Source organism: Suncus etruscus, chromosome 2, assembly GCF_024139225.1.
Source record: "Suncus etruscus isolate mSunEtr1 chromosome 2, mSunEtr1.pri.cur, whole genome shotgun sequence".
In the NCBI taxonomy this organism is placed as follows: Eukaryota; Metazoa; Chordata; class Mammalia; order Eulipotyphla; family Soricidae; genus Suncus; species Suncus etruscus.
In genome coordinates this window covers 85541131-85557691 of record NC_064849.1, presented here as the reverse complement: position 1 = coordinate 85557691, position 16561 = coordinate 85541131, and the positions used below count along the sequence as shown (strand labels likewise).

The 16561-nt window shown below is 41.6% G+C and overlaps 1 non-coding gene across 1 annotated transcript; it reads left to right on the top strand.

The window, feature by feature from the left end:
- Nucleotides 1-14301: 14301 nt before the first annotated feature.
- LOC126002669 (small nucleolar RNA SNORA51) lies at nt 14302-14434 on the top strand. Its single transcript, XR_007493346.1, has one exon. It is a non-coding gene; the product is annotated as a small nucleolar RNA SNORA51 (small nucleolar RNA).
- Nucleotides 14435-16561: the final 2127 nt, after the last annotated feature.

The window sequence follows — 16561 nt, the reverse complement described above, 5'->3', positions numbered from 1 at the left end:
GAGGAGCTGTGAGAAGAGAGGAAAGAACCAACCTGGAGAGAATTTACCTCTCACGTTTCTGTTCTTTTATTGTTAGTTTTTGGGCCACACCCAGGTGGCACTCAAGGGTTACTGCTGGCTCTGCCCTCAGAAATTGCTCCTGGCAGGCTTAGGGGACTATATGCATGCCAGGGATCAAACCTAGGTCCATCCCAGGTTCGCCAGGTGCAAGGCAAACACCCTACCTCTGTTTTATCACTTCGGCCCCCAATGTTTTTATACTTTATTGAGAATCTTTTCTTTGGTGATGGAGTGAGAAAACGGTGAGAAGGTGCTTGTCTTGTGTGCAGCTGACCCGGGGTTGAGCCAAAACACCACAATCTGGTTCCCTGAGCAACACCAACAATGATCCCTGAGCATGGCCAATGTGCTTCTCCTCCTCCTCTGTCTCTTCTATCCTACCCCCAAATCTAGGGTTTGAGATTAGGGAGATGGTTCTAAATGCTGAAGCACATATTTTGCATCCACGAGGCTCTGGGTTCGGTCCTCAGCACTGCATGTATCCCCACATGACACCAGGAGTGTCCCCTCCCCTAAAAGCAGTCTTGCCCCTTGACTACATTGGGTTTTCCATGAACATGTACTTCGTCCCTGAGCATTACTTTCCTAGGAATCTTTGTAATATATTGATCGGTATGAAATTACCTAGAAAATAACTACTTGATTAAAACCAGGTGTGTATAAATCTGTACATAGACCCACATATACAGGATCAGTTTTATATCTATAGACATGCATAACCACTACTTTTGTAATGTTGTATAATTTTTCATCTTTCTATTTTTTGTTTTTGTTGGCCATGTTAATATGTTTTATATAGATTAAAAACATAAATCCTATAAATTAAGATAATTGAGGAATTATTGTTGAAGTGTCACCAAAATATTAAAAACTGGTGTGTTTAATATGGAGTGATGTGTATTCACTGTCTGGAATCTCATTGTGGAAGGAAGAATATTATCTCCTTGCTTGAATACTCTCTTTCTCTCACACATACACACACACATACATACATATACACATACATGTGTCTGGGCAGACTAGACCTGAACTTAAATTGAGAGTAGCAAACACAAGTTGACTAATTTTCCACATCTGTTTAAGATAATTGTTTTATCCATTTGACCTGTGGAACCTATTGTATAAATCTGTACCCCTGCAGTTGCATGACTGTCTTTTGGTGGAAGACATGGTTTGTTAAAATTTTACCCTTAAAACAGATAACCAGGGGCCGGGAAGGTGGCGCTAGAGGTAAGGTGTCTGCCTTGCAAGCGCTAGCGTAGGACGGACCACGGTTTGATCCCCCGGTGTCCCATATGGTCCCCCAAGCCAGGGGCGATTTCTGAGCGCATAGCCAGGAGTAACCCCTGAGCGTCAAAAATGGGTGTGGCCCAAAAACCAAAACCAAAACAAAACAAAACAAAAACAAACAAACAAACAAAAAAAACAGATAACCAATGCAGTTCTGTCAATCAGTGATATTTCAACAAAAAATTAATTCAACAACGAAATAAAATAAAACAGCAATGAAAGAACCACAAAAATCACCCTACCTTGATTCTTATCAGAGTGGTAAGTGTTAAGGAGGAAAACATGTAGAGATAGAACTTGAATTTGGGTTCTTGCCGAGTAGAGCAGGGATCGAGCAGTACCTAGAGCAGTACCTAGCACATACTCTGTCCACTAAACTATCTCTCAGGCCCACAAAAGACAGAAAAGAGTAATATTCCTATAGTCACTCCATATGCAAAGTGGCCAATCTGTGAGAGGATTTTATTCTAAAATCAGATAAGAACAAAGGCGTGCTTTTGTGTGTCTGGGATTATTTCATCACTTACAATGTTGGTCACAGAGACATCTAAATGTTGGCTTCACACAGGAAGTTCCTCTGGTGGGCTGAGTCTTGTTGGGACAGTATATCCTGACTTGGTAGAGGATATGTTAGCTCATCTCACATTTGTGATGGGATGAAACTTAAAATAACTTTTAGGTTTTTTTTTTAAACTTTCGGGGGGCTTTTGAGCCACCTCTGGCATTGTTCAGGAGTTACTCCTGCTTTGCGCTCAAAAATCACTCCTGGCAGTGCTCAGGGGACCATATGGAATGCTGGGGATTGAACCCATGTCAACCATGTGCAACCCACTATGCTGTCACTCTGGCCTCATATTTTTAGTATTTAATAATGAGAGATACAATAAAACCCATGGGAGCTGGAGTGATAGTTTAGCGGGCAGGGTATTTGCTTTGCATGTAAACAACCTGGGTTCAGTCCCCTGTATCCCATAAGCACTTCTAGCAGTTCAGGGCCTGAGTTCAGAGCCAGAAGTTCTGAACATTGCCTAAAAGCAATAAAATAAAAAAAGGAAAATTAATCAAATAATCCAAATGACTGAAAACAAAGCTCAGAGAGAACTCAATGGATTGGTGCACATCTCAGCATGTAAGAGGCTGAGTTGCATCCCTGGCCCCTGGCACAATGATCCCTTCCATGCTAGACATGGTTTGTGTGGTGAAATAGCTGGAGTGTGCCTGGTGTGGGTTGGAAGTACAGACCAGCTCCCTGCACTGCATCTGGTGGAGTGACATGGGTATAATTCTTGGTCCTCTAGCATTGCCTTTGCGGCCTGCAATGGCCTAGCTTGCCTGCACGTTTGAATTGTGTCCCGAAGTTGGACTCGGCCCTGCATGCTTCCTCTTGCTTCCATGATGACTTCCTGAATTTGTTGTTCACTTCAGGGAGAAAGTTCTTACGGGCAGTGGAAATGGGCTTTTCTGCACTTAAGCCCAAGCATCAAGGTCACAGCTGCCTGCCTGGAACCTGGGATGCAGAATTCCCAACATCTCTGTCCCTGGCACATGTTTTCTGGTCTGAAATGAGCCTTGGCTTCCTTTTGCCTGTGCTGATCTCACAGAATATCTCACCTGTTAGAATATAAGCCAGGGCCAGTGTCCAGACCCTTAGAAGAATAAAACCAGCAGCTCTAATCTTTGATAAGACTGTATAGGTGATGCTAGATGATGAGATAAGGAAACACAGGGGGGTGCATGGGTTACCACAGCAGAGGTTAAGATTATTATTTGTTGTTGTTTATTTGTTTTTAATTATATCTGGTGGTGTTCAGGTTTACTCCTGGCTCTGCATTCAGAAATTACTCAGACTTGGGGGACCATCTGGGGTGTCAAGGATAGAACCCAGCTTAGCCATGTGCAAGGCAAATAACCTGCCCACTGTGCTATTGCTCCAGGCCTGAGTTTAAGATTGTTAATGGGGAACTGGGTTGATAGCATGGCAGGGAAGACATTTGCCTTGCAAGCAGCCAACCTGGATTCCACCCCGGCTTCCCAAATGATTCTACATGCCCGCCAGGAATGATTCCTGACTGCAGATCCAGAGGTAACCCTCAAGGATGGCCAGGTATGACCCCAAAACAAAAACACCTTTTTTTTTATGGATATTCCATTCAATCCATTTTGAGATCCACCTGTGTGCAAAGGCATTAAAGTTTACCAAAATTTAATTTTTGTTGTTGTTGTTGTTTTGGGCCATACTCGGAAGTTCTCAAGGAAACCATATGTGGTGCTGGAGATCTAACCTGGGTTGGCTGCATGCAAAGCAAGTGACCTACCTGCTATACTCTAGCTCTGGCCCCTTACCAACATTTTTTATTTTCAGTGACAGGTAAGTTTATATTATATGCAGTAAGATTTAATTCTCTAACCTGTTTCTTAATTTATTTAGAACAAAAGCATTTTGCATAATGTAAAGTCTCTTACTAGAAAGCCTAATGCATTCAGAGCTCAAGAGTTAATTAGTAACTATGGTAATTCTTAGGCCCCATTAAGTCAAAATGTGGGGAACATGCTTCACTGACAATAGATAGGTCCATAATGTGCTTTCTGCTTGAATGAAAAATAGTAAGCTCGTTAGTTCTCTAAGGAGATAGTATTCAAGGATTGAAATTATAATGTTGAATTTACTTAGATTGTTCGTTTTTGAAGATTAACCATGTAATTAAATTAAGCCAAGGGCAGAGTTGTTTGTTGTTTTTTAAGTTTAAAACAATATATAAAGGGGATGTGGGGGAAAAAAAGTTCCTTTATGTAGGTTATAAGTCTAAGGAGAGGCCTAGTTCAATTAGAAGAAGCTTCAGGGTATCCTTCCTTTATACAGTGGGATAGAAAGCATCAAATCTCTGTGTGCGGCAGGAAGGGCATTTGCTTTGCATTCTGCCAACTTGGGTTTGATTCCAGGATTCTTAGATGGTCCCCCAGCCCGCCCTGAGTGCAGAGAAAGCCCTGAGCACAAAACCAAAGAATTCTAGGCTGATGATTTGTGATTGGCTGTCACTGACAGCTACCTCTCCCTGGATACCTGATTGGTGATTTCTTGCTGTCAACCACCTCTTCCATGACCACTGATTGGCGATTGGCTCTCACTGAGAGCCACTTCTCACTGGATTCTTCTGTTTCACAGCATCAAGTCAGGTCTGGTTCTCTATAATGGCAGCTAATGTCACAGTCCTCAGTGCCTCCCAACAACTCTTTGGACTCAAACTTTACTATAGTGAAGAGATGCCTTTATGAATTTATGACATAGGGAGCCAACTTTCAAAGGGAAGAGAAGGTTCTAGAGGCCCAGATTGGTTATATCTTCATAGAGACACATACTGCTCCACATCAACCCTCACAGTTTAAAAGACATAAACCAGTAAACAAAGGGCAGAAGGGAATGATAAATAAATGAAGGCAAACACAAGCCAAGAGAATTTTGTCATTTAACTGAATTACAAGTAATGGTAAAGGACATTCTTTGGATAGCAATATAATCAGATAGAAACTTGGCTTTATATGAGAAATTAAGGGCCCCAGAGGTGGTAGGTAGATAGAAAAATATCCAAATATTTTGTTTTCATTTACATTTTTCTACCAGGAGAAATTCAGTATGTAAAGCACATATAGCAGACAGCCTGTGGAATTCATAAATTATGCAGAAATAAAATATACAAAATGATAACATACAAGATGAAAAGCAAAAAATGGAGATGTTTCTCATCTGGCTCTTATGTAAGACCCACATATTATGTAAAGTAGATTTGGTAAGCCAAGACTATAGACTATATAAACACTTAAAGATGGTAAGCTAAAAGGTGGAATGGATAAGCCAATAGCAGGAAATAAATGGGGGGAAAATAAGCAGAAAACAGATGGGATGGAGAAAGAACAAACAACAAGATGGCATATTTCATCCCAGCCATTGGTGGAAATGGTTATAAATCCATTAGTCTACAGGAACAGTGTAGATTCTATCAACTGGAAGGAAAGTGTGATGGAGTATCTTGAAGTGGAAAAGCAATATGAAGCACTGTGTGAGATTCAATATGGCTCCTTGTTTAGGAAGAAATAATGAAAAGTGTCCCCACCACCCCTTCCATCTGTCTTTTTTCTCTTTATATTTCTAAAGGATAATAGGTAGTTGACAGAGAGATGCTGGATGGAACAGAATGGCTGATCTGAGAGCGCAGAATGTGTGGAAGAAATCTTGATATGTTAGCAGTGATCTCTCTCTGGGGAAGTGGACTGGTAAGGTGGGAGGAGACAAAAGAAAACTGGAAAGATCCAAACATACACATGAAAATATGTGGAAACAAGTGAAATACAATCAATGACCATATTGTTGACAGCAAAAAGGACTTCTGCAAGACCAGGGTTTGGGGTGAACACATGGAAGAAATGAATGGACTCAATAGCAATAGTGGAGGGCTAGAGAGCTAGCACAGTGGTAGAGAATTTGCCTTGCATATTGCTGACTTGGGACAGACCTGGGTTCAGTCCCCAACTTCCTGTATGGTCTCCTGAGCCTTCTGGGATGATTTTTGAGCACAGAGCCTGAGCACCACCAGATGTGGCCCAAAAACAAAATAAAAGAATAATAGTGGGTAATTTCATTCTTGGTTTCTGTAAACTCAGTATGGTTTATCTCTTTTGTTGTTGTTGTTTTCTAGTTTTTGACCCACACCCAGCAGTGCTCAGGGGTAACTCCTGACTCTGTTCTCTGGAATAACTGCTGGTAAAGCTTAGTACACCATATGGGATGCCAAGGATTGAACCCGGGTCAGTTTTGTGCAAGGAAAGTGCCTTCCCCGCTGAACTATCTATCTTCTTGATATAGTTTATCTCAGAAGATGTTAAAGAGATGAAATCAGGAATTTGGGATACCTGGAGAAGTATATTTTCTATAGTATGCTTTGATGTCTGATTTAGGGGAAGGAAATAGACTTGCAGTGGAGACCGTCCCACAAGAAGCCAGACAGAGTTAATGCCTTGGCAGGTAGTCAGTGCTGGCACTCAATTACTCTTGCTGGTAAGCGCTTATTCAGCGTGGCCAGAAACTCCCCCAAAGTTAGAAATGAGTGGGTCAATGTTCTTTGATGGCAGCAGCAGGCAGTGACATTGGCTGGCTTCAAGGGAAGGAAATGAGAGGGAATAACTGAAAATTAGTCTTAATTTGCTCCAGCAGAAGCAAGGCAGGAAGTGCAAGAATGGTCCAGAGTGTCAAACAGAGTGGTACATGGAAATGAAGGAATGAATTCCTGACTGAGCTACCTGCTGCTATCATCACTAAGTCTGAAGTGAGCATCCTAGAAGGCAGCAATGATTTCCTACGGAGCCATGGGTTTGCTTTCTTCAGGAAGAAAGACCTTGTTCTTAATTGCTTTAATGCTGATAAATCCCAGGGCTCAGCCGGAAACATACTCTGACCTCTGAGACAAGAGCTTTCCTTAAGACAAAGCAACAGAAATAACGGGCCTCGAGAGACCAAAAACCAGTCTTCTAGCCTGTTCATTGTAGAACTCAATCATACTATTTCTCTTTAATTGAATCGCTGTGAGATAATCAAATTAAAAAGTTGTTCGTGATTGAGTTTTAGTCATACAATGTCCAACCAACACCCTTCACCAGTGCCCAATTCCCAGCACCAATGTCCTAGTTTCCTTCCCCTACCCCCAGTTTGTTTTATAGCAGACACTTTTCTTCTCTTTCAAACATTTAAGGAAAAAAGCATCACATCAAAAATGTCTGATTGATTTCCAAAAGGTTGGGCCAATAGACACTCCCTTTCTATTTGCATCATAAAAATGAAAGCGTGGGAGGTGATGAGAGAGAGAAAGAGACAGAGACAGAGAAGCATACAAGAAAAATGGTCTTGTTTTTTTTTGGGGGGGGGGCACACCTGGAAGCACTCAGGGATGCTTTGTGCTCAGAAATCACTCCTGGCAGACTTGGGGTCATATGTCATATGGCTCAATGATATCAGCCAGAGGTAAGTCCTGACTTAGATGATGGAACAGCAAGCAGAAGGTCCCGTTGAGCATCTTTTAATGTACTTTTTGGCCATTGTTATCTTTTTGAAGAAATGCTATTTAAATTGCTTGCCAATTTTAAAAATTTAGTTCCTTATCTTTTTAGTATTGAGGCAATAGAATTCTTTATATATGAATACAAATACTTTATTGGGTACATAATTTGGAAGAATGTCCTCCCACACTGCAAATTGTCTTTCCACTGTCTTGATGGTATATGGGACTATGTTCTCCCACTTTGATTATCCCCCAAGCATTTCCTTAGCAACCATGTAAGTCACATGACTGGAATGTAATGCCAGTCTCTGTGCTCTGAGAGGGAACATGTTAACAACATCACTGCTGGGAGACGTATGAAAGAAAGCTATGGTTTTCTGGTAAACTAGACAGAGAGTGTGTGAGTTTGGCCCTATTCAGGAGATGCATGTCTCCAGTGCTAGGCATTGGTCATTCATTATATGAGTAAATGCCTTAATCAAACCAACTCTGAAAAACGATAGCTGAGAGACAAAGATAAGGAAATGTCAAACAAGAAAACAAAGGACTGTACAGAGACAGATGACTTTATTTTTAAATTGCAAAATATTGCCTTCTGCAAGAGTCCTCACCCTTTTAGTGGAAAATGGAATAAGGAAAAAAAAATTCTCAAGACCAGAAACATAATATAGGTGTTAAGGAATTTGCCTTGCATACAGCTGGCCTAGGAACATATAAGATCCCCTAAGAACTGCCAGCAGTGATTCCTGAGCACAGAGCTAGAAATAGGATTGAGAACTACCCCAAACCAAACAGCCCCCCAGCTATGTGAAAGAAAATGGAAGGAAAAAGGAAAAAAGAAAAGAAGAAAATGGAAGAAAAGGAAAGTAAATTGAAAGGAAAGAGGAAAGGGAAGGGAAAAAGAAAAGAAGAAAGGAAAAGGAAAAATAAAGGAAGGGAGGGAAGAGTACAGTAGGGAAGGAACTTGCCTTGTATTTTGCTGATCTGACAACCCAAATGGTTCCTTGAACACTGCCAGGAGTGATTTCTGAGTGCAGAGTAACACCTAAGAACTTCCAATTAAGGAAAAAAATAAATGCACATATAAATGAACAAATAGAAGAAGAAAAAGAAAAAAAGAAGAAAAGAGAATCTTAGAATTAGAGAGAGAGCAGAGATGGTAAGATGCCTGTCTTGACTGCGGTCAACCCGTTTGAATCCCTGGCTCCATGCCACAGAGATAGCACAGTGGTAGGGTATTTGCCTTGCATGCAGCCATTTCAGAACAGACCTAGGTTTGATTCTCAGAATTCCATATGGTCCCTTGAGTCTGCCAGGAGCGATTTCTGAGCACAGAGCCAGAAGTAACCCCTGAGCGCCGCCAGGGGTGGCCCCCAAACAAAAAACAACAAACAACAACAACAACAACACACACACACACACACACACAATCCCAACCCAGAACCACTCCTGAGCACAGAGCCAGGAATAACCCCTGAACACTTCCCCAAAGAAGAAAGAATTGAATGAGTAAGAAGATCTGTGTGCCCGTGATACACAAAAGATGGCACACTTAGTATTGGGCAGGGTGTTTCAAAAGGCAGAGCTGCTATTTGCTGCACTCAATGATGGAACTGTCCCAGAAACCAAAACAACTGACATTTCCTGAAAGACAGTCTGGTTGGTGATTCAGAGCCCAACCTCAAAGCCAACGGGACAGTATTAGAATCCTAACCCACAATCTTACCTAGTGAAATGGGTCATAGGAAGGTGGGGGTAGTGTTATGATAATATGGTTTTGTGGACTTGTTTGGAGGATAATGTGACTTTATATATTTTTATATATATACATGCCATTGATTTTTCCTTAGCCCCACATTTGTGGGGGTTAGTGGCAACCTTGGCTTTTCTATTTAGGTGAATATCAGATTCTTGAGTAGGGGTCAAACCAGGCCTTTTCTGCTCCTGTTCATTTGTTCAAGGCCTGCAAGATGCTTCCTCTGGGTTCCTCAGGTTCCTTTTGCTTGGGCTGAGTAATGTAGATATATCTTTGTCTCATGTCTTTTATTTCCAGAGTACATTTTAGCATTATTTCTTGGCCCTTAAGCCTGGAGTCTCACTGCCTATTTGAAAAGTGAACTACAAGGCAGCCTTGATTTGCAGTTACCCTAATGAATCTACTTTCCCTTAAACTTCTTATTCCACAACCATATGCTTCTGGATCATAGGAGATGCTCATTTATGTAAAAGATGGGAAAAAAAGTATGAAAGTGTGCTTTAGAAAAATAAAATGTCTCCTAGAAAATTTCAATAATATTCAGAGAGATTTTATATTCCCCCAAATACCCATGATTAGAGCTTGGGGACCCTTGCTGCTATTCCTTGTCAGTGCAACATCCAGTTCTTAGCCTAAGCTGCTCTCCCATCGACATCCCCTAAGTCTGCCTTCCTCAAAGGTGACATGGGTTCTGGTAGGAATCAGAGGGATGGTGCTTGGTGGATGAGGGATTGTGATGTGTAGCTGTGTATGTTGAGCCCAGGCAAAAAAAAAAAAAGAGGTTTTGGTGTGTTAGGAGAGACCTGATGAACAGGAAGAAGGGAAAGAGTTTCATGACTTCGTAGGACAATGGGCATGTATGGGGTAGGGAGTGGGCTGGGAACGTGACCTTTTCTTTCTGTTTTGTTTTGAACCACGCCCTGCACTGCTCAGGGCTTATTCCTGGTGGGGCTCAGGGAATCATAGTATGGTGCTGGGGCTCAAACCTGGATTGGTTGTGTGCAAGACAAGCAGCCTACCTGCCATATGATAGCTCTGGCTCTGAGAACTGGATTGTTTTAAAGCAGGGGTCTCAAACTCACTCAAACTCACGGCCCTCCGTACAACATTTTGTGGCCCGCGGCCGGCCTTCAAATATCGCAGTATTCGCAATTATTCGCTTACTTTTATTTTTGTGAAATCCCTTATGTGGCCCTGCCTCACCCCGACTTTGCCTCCTGCGGCCCCCAGGTAAATTGAGTTTGAGACCCCTGTTTTAAAGGAAATGACTCTCACTTGAATAAATTATGAAGACAAGTTGTGTCACAGCCTGGGCATAGAGGGCTCGAAGAATTGAATTTCGGCTGCTGGAGTGGCTTCACAGTGGCTAGCTTCAGGGTTTATGTCATTTCTCTCAGTTGGCAAATCATCTTAGACTTGACAGAGAGCACACGGGATTGGGTGGCAGAGACCCAGAACTAATATAAACAAACATGGGAAGGGCTGCAAGAGTGTGGGGGTAAAGGGAGAGGAAAGGACCTTGTTTATTTCACAGTGGCCCCGGGACAAGTCACCTCCATTATGGTCCTCCCAGAAATCTGATGAGAGGTTCATCAGGAAATAGGCAGGAAGGAAATAGATTTTCTCCAGAAAAATCTGTTTGATGTGTCAGACAGGATGAAAATAGAACCCGGTCCAGGATGGCTACAGAGGGACAAGAATGCCTTGTTTCTATGCATAAAGTTCACAGAAGTAGATAAAACCCTCCAAGGAAAATAGAGTTAGTTGCCATCATGGAAAGGAAATGCATCTAAGGATCTAAAAAATCTTCAGATTTAAGAGGTAAGAGCTACTGGGTGGGATGGAGGTTCTTAGAGTGTCCCCTAGTGTCCATAACGAGGCAATTCACAAGACTCTGGCTAGAAATATCTGGATAAACGAAGAGATAGCACAGCAGTAGGATGTTTGTTTGCCTTGCATACAACCAACCCAGGACAGACCCTGGCTTGAATCCTGGCATCCCATATGGTCCCCCGTGCCTGCCAGGATTGATTTCTGAGTGTAGAGTCAGGAGTAACCCCTGAGCGCTGCCGGGTGTGACCCAAAATCCAAAAAATAAAATAGAATAATATAGAATAGAAATATCTGGATAAAGAATGGATCGAAAGAAATTTCCAGCAACTGATTGATTTCACTAGAGCAGTGCTATCAAAACACTTTTCATTATTCTCTCTTACCAGGAAGATTTCTCTTCCTGGCTGTACGATTTCTCCAAGGGCCAATTCCGTGAATCATTATATTGCACAAAATGAACATTATGATCCACTAACGTCCAACATTCTCTGAAAATTGACTAACACTTCCTTGAAGTCCTAGATCCTCTCCCACCGTTGAAAGACCACCAGGCTTGGGAGGTTTCCAGGCTCTGACTCAATGGGATGGTGTATATGAAAATGCTTCAGGAGCTAGAAAGAGCTGAGTGAGTATTGTTAGATGGAGCTTTTATTTCACAAGCATTTCCCTTAATCCTGACAGCTGTGAGTTACTATCTAGGTTTTCTCTCTGCAGAATCTGACACTCGGTAAAGTTGATTGACTTGCCCCAATTCAGATCTTTTTTTCTTTGCTACACACATTCTTTACAATTTTGAGAGAAAGAGTTAACATGATATTGTCAGCAAAATAAAAATGATTAAGGATCACTGATGCTATCCACTGAATTAGAAATAAGGTGCATCCCCATGACAATATACTTCAAGGGTGGAGAAACCCTGTTTCTCTTAGGCAAAGGAAATTCCTTTTCGAATGACCCTAATATTTACTGTGCATCTTCAGGAGGGAAAAAGAAGCACAAAACAATTTTTTATTATTATTTACTTATCTATTTTTTGTTGATTTTTTTTGTTTTTGTTTTTTTTTGTTTTTGTTTTTTGTTTTTGGGCCACACCCATTTGACGCTCAGGGGTTACTCCTGGCTATGCGCTCAGAAATCGCCCCTGGCTTGGGGGGACCATATGGGACGCCGGGGGATCGAACTGCAGTCGGTCTGTCCTACGCTAGCGCTGGCAAGACAGGCACCTTACCTCTAGCGCCACCTTCCGGGCCCCTTTTTTGTTGATTTCATTGTTGTGATTTGACTATTGAAATGGATGTCTCCATTTATATTTATTTATTTTCTTCTTTTCTTATGTGCTCTGCCACATTTTTTTTATCTCAATACCATGGCTTTTATATAGTGCTTACCCTTTTTTATGTTTTGTTTGTTTGTTTTTTGGAATGCTCACTGGATATTTTATTTGACAGTTCTTTATGTACTGTTGTGGTGTTCCACCTCTTTTTCCCCTTCGTCTCTCAAACCGATGATGAGAGCCTCTAGAAAGACTCTGTCCATTTTAGGCGTATTTCATTTTTACCCCAGTTTATTATTTTTCTTTTCTTCAAACAAAACCGCATAACTTGAACTATCTAGTCCCGCCTCCCAATTGGGGGTGGGGAATAAGGGAGGTACCAAGACCAAACAGGTGTAAGACCACTAAGTAGTAAGCTAGGCACAGAGGGGACCACTTATTCTAGCAGCCCCGGGAGTAAGGGAAGAGGACATGGAAAGAAGGACGGAACGGAGGTGGAGGGAGGACAATTCGGTGATGGGAATTCCCCTGATTTTATGTTACTATGTACCTAAAATATTATTGTCAATGATATGTAAGCCACTATGATTAAAATAAAAATATTTAATAAAAAATTGCTCTCCTAAAAAAAGAAAGAAGGTGCATCAAGGAATGCTCTCGAATATTATGAATGGAATGTTTCAAATTAATTCATGAGTTGAAGTTTTAACATGACTCTGGAGATCAGGCTTTGAAGTCACCTGAGGGGAGGGTGGTTCTGACCCAAGGGGGTGGGTGGGTATCTTGTCTATGAGAGAAACCAGAGCCTTTTCTTTTTCTGAGGGAAAACTGCTGTAAGAGGGAAATTGTTAATTATTTCTCTGCCAGTTTGATTTTTATCTCCTAAGAGTGGAGAAACTCAAATGAATCAATGAATCTGCTTCCCTTGAGTGGCCTACACTTTTTTTTAATTTTTTTGTTTTTAAGATGGGGAACTAGGGGCTGGAGAGATAGCATGGAGGTAGGGCATTTGCCTTGCATGCAGAAGGACAGTGGTTCGAATCCCAGCATCCCATATGATCTCCCCCCCACCCCCACCCCCGTGCCTGCGAGGGGTAATTTCTGAGCACAGAGCCAGAAGTAACCCCTGAGCACTGCTGAGTGTGACCCAAAAACAAAAACAAGAACAAAAAGACTAGTAACTAAATTAGAATCCAGTTTATTGAGATAAACAAGTTGGATTGTAATTTCTCTGGGACTTCGGGTTCCATTGGCGGAGGGGTCAAACCACCCCGATGAAAAATGAGTGTTTTGACGAGCTGCCAACTAGAACAGGGATCTGAAATTTTTGCTTTCTTTCATAAGACATTGAAACATTGTGAAATTGCTTCGACATACCTAAAAAGTTTCTTTAGGGGAACTTGGAGTGATAGTACCATAGGTAAGGGGCTTGCCTAGCAGGCTGACCCAAGTTTGATCCCCAGCACCATCCTATATGATAATTCACCCCCCTCCAGGAATGAAACCTGAGCACAAAGTTAGGTAATTCCTGGGCATATTTGAGTGCGGTCCAAAATGCAAAAGAAATAAATACAAATTTCCATTTGATATCGAACAAGAACAAACAAACCTTTGGTCTTGTATTACAAAACTCAAGATTATCATGAAATGGGAGGGAAAATAAGAAAATTAAGATGGAACAGAAGTAACATACAGTGGTGGTGGGTCAGAGAGACAGTACAGTAGGGAGGGTGTTTGCCTTACACATTGCCAACCAGAGTTCAATCCCCAGCATCTAAGATGGTATCCTGAACACTGCCAGGAGTAATACCTGAGTGCTGAGCCAGGAATAAGCCCCCAATACCATAGAGAGTGGCTCCAAAATAAACAGAGGTAGATGGTCTTGGGTACTTTGTGATGGGGTGCATTACTTTGTAAATCAATATAAGATATATTAGCATTATTATAAACAACCAAATCAAAATTGGTTTACTTAAATAAACTATAAGGAAGTCAGCTTTGCTCTGAAGAAAAAAAAATAAAATAAATAAAAGATAAGATAAGGCCTCCCAAATCTTACCACAGGCTGTGTTCTTTACACTTGCTGTATAGAAAGAGGAGGTACAGTAAAGGCACCCCATATACACCTCAACACACGCCCCTTGCCGGGTATGTATTGTGAATTGGGGGACAAAAAAAAATAAAAGCTTTGATTTGAAATTTAGTTTAAAAGTGTATTATTTTAATTTTATTATAAATATCAACTTATTTTTGTTGTTGTTGTTTTTGGTTTTTTGTTTTGGGGCCACACCTGGCAGTGCTCACGGGTTACTCCTGGCTATCTGCTCAGAAATAGCTACTTGGCAGGCACGGGGGACCATATGGGACGCCAGGATTCGAACCAACCACCGTAGGTCCTGAATCAGCTGCTTGCTAGGCAAACACCGCACTGCTATCTCTCTGGTCCCTCAACATCTTTTTTTTTTTTTTTTGTGGTTTTCTTGGGTCACACCCGCCAGTGCTCAGGGGTTATTCCTGGCTCCATGCTCAGAAATTGCTCCTGGCAGGCACGGGGGACCATATGGGACGCCGGGATTCGAACCGATGACCTCCTGCATGAAAGGCAAACGCCTTACCTCCATGCTATCTCTCCGGCCCCCCCTCAACATCTTTTTCTTTTCTTTTTTCCTATTTTTTCTTTTTAATTTTTTTCTTCTGTGGTGGTGGTGGTGGTGGTGGTGGCGGCGGTGGTGGCCTTCAACATATTAAAATGATCTTTTTTTTTAATTTATTTAAACACCTTAATTACATACATGATTGTGTTTGGGTTTCAGTCATGTAAAGAACACCACCCATCACCAGTGCAACATTCCCATCACCAATGTCCCAAGTCTCCCTTCTCCCCACCCGACCCTCGCCTGTACTCTAGACAGGCTCTCCATTTTCCTCATACATTCTCGTTATTAGGACAGTTCAAAATGTAGTTATTTCCCTAACTAAACTCATCACTCTTTGTGGTGAGCTTCCTGAGGTGAGCTGGAACTTCCAGCTCTTTTCTCTTTTGTGTCTGAAAATTATTATTACAAGGGTGTCTTTCATTTTTCTTAAAACCCATAGATGAGTGAGACCATTCTGCGTTTTTCTCTCTCTCTCTCTCTGACTTATTTCACTCAGCATAATAGATTCCGTGTACATCCATGTATAGGAAAATTTCATGACTTCATCTCTCCTGACAGCTGCATAATATTCCATTGTGTATATGTACCACAGTTTCTTTAGCCATTCATCTGTTGAAGGGCATCTTGGTTGTTTCCAGAGTCTTGCTATGGTAAATAGTGCTGCAATGAATATAGGTGTAAGGAAGGGGTTTTTGTATTGTATTTTTGTGTTCCTAGGGTATATTCCTAGGAGTGGTATAGCTGGATCGTATGGGAGCTCGATTTCCAGTTTTTGGAGGAATCTCCATATTGCTTTCCATAAAGGTTGAACTAGACGGCATTCCCACCAGCAGTGGATAAGAGTTCCTTTCTCTCCACATCCCCGCCAACACTGTTTATTCTCATTCTTTGTGATGTGTGCCATTCTCTGGGGTGTGAGGTGCCCACTTTCTCAATAGAGTAAAAATAAAATACTAAAAATTCACTATCTTTCACAAAGAACTGCCATGTCTCATCATTTATTTTTCTCATGAAAATCCTATTTCACTCTCTGCTCTTTCCCAGAATCCCAGAATTCTTTTACTGTTGCATAATCTTATGTTTGGAGAATTTTAGTTCTAAAATTTCCCAAAAGGTTTATTATGACAAGTATTAGTAAAATGTAATAAAAAGTTATACACAAGATGCAACTCTTTGGAAATCTATGTATTCATAGAGAAATATGATTTCATCTTGATTCTATCGCTGTTTTGGCTTTTATGAGTACATGAGCACTGTTCTAAAGGATTAAAATGGAGCTTTGCTATTACCAAGTCATTGTGTTCATTTTCATTATTCCTTCCCCTCTCCCCCTCTCCTTTACTGGTGAGAATGTGTGGTTGCAGTGACCAGAGGTCACACACACACCTGGCTGTGGTGCTCAACACGGGATGGATTGTTTGACCCATGGTCGCAGTGCTTGCTGTGGTCTGCTCTCCTTGCGCTGTGATGCTTACACTTGCTGTACTGCAGTATCTGCTCTGCTTTCAGGTACACGAGGTCATGGTTGGTGACAAGAGCTTGCTGGGAATCCCAGAGTGCTTACACCAGGGGTGGCATTTCATTTCAGAAGCTCTCCAAGTGTGAGACAGGAGCAATAATACAGAGGGTAGGGCACTTGCCTTGG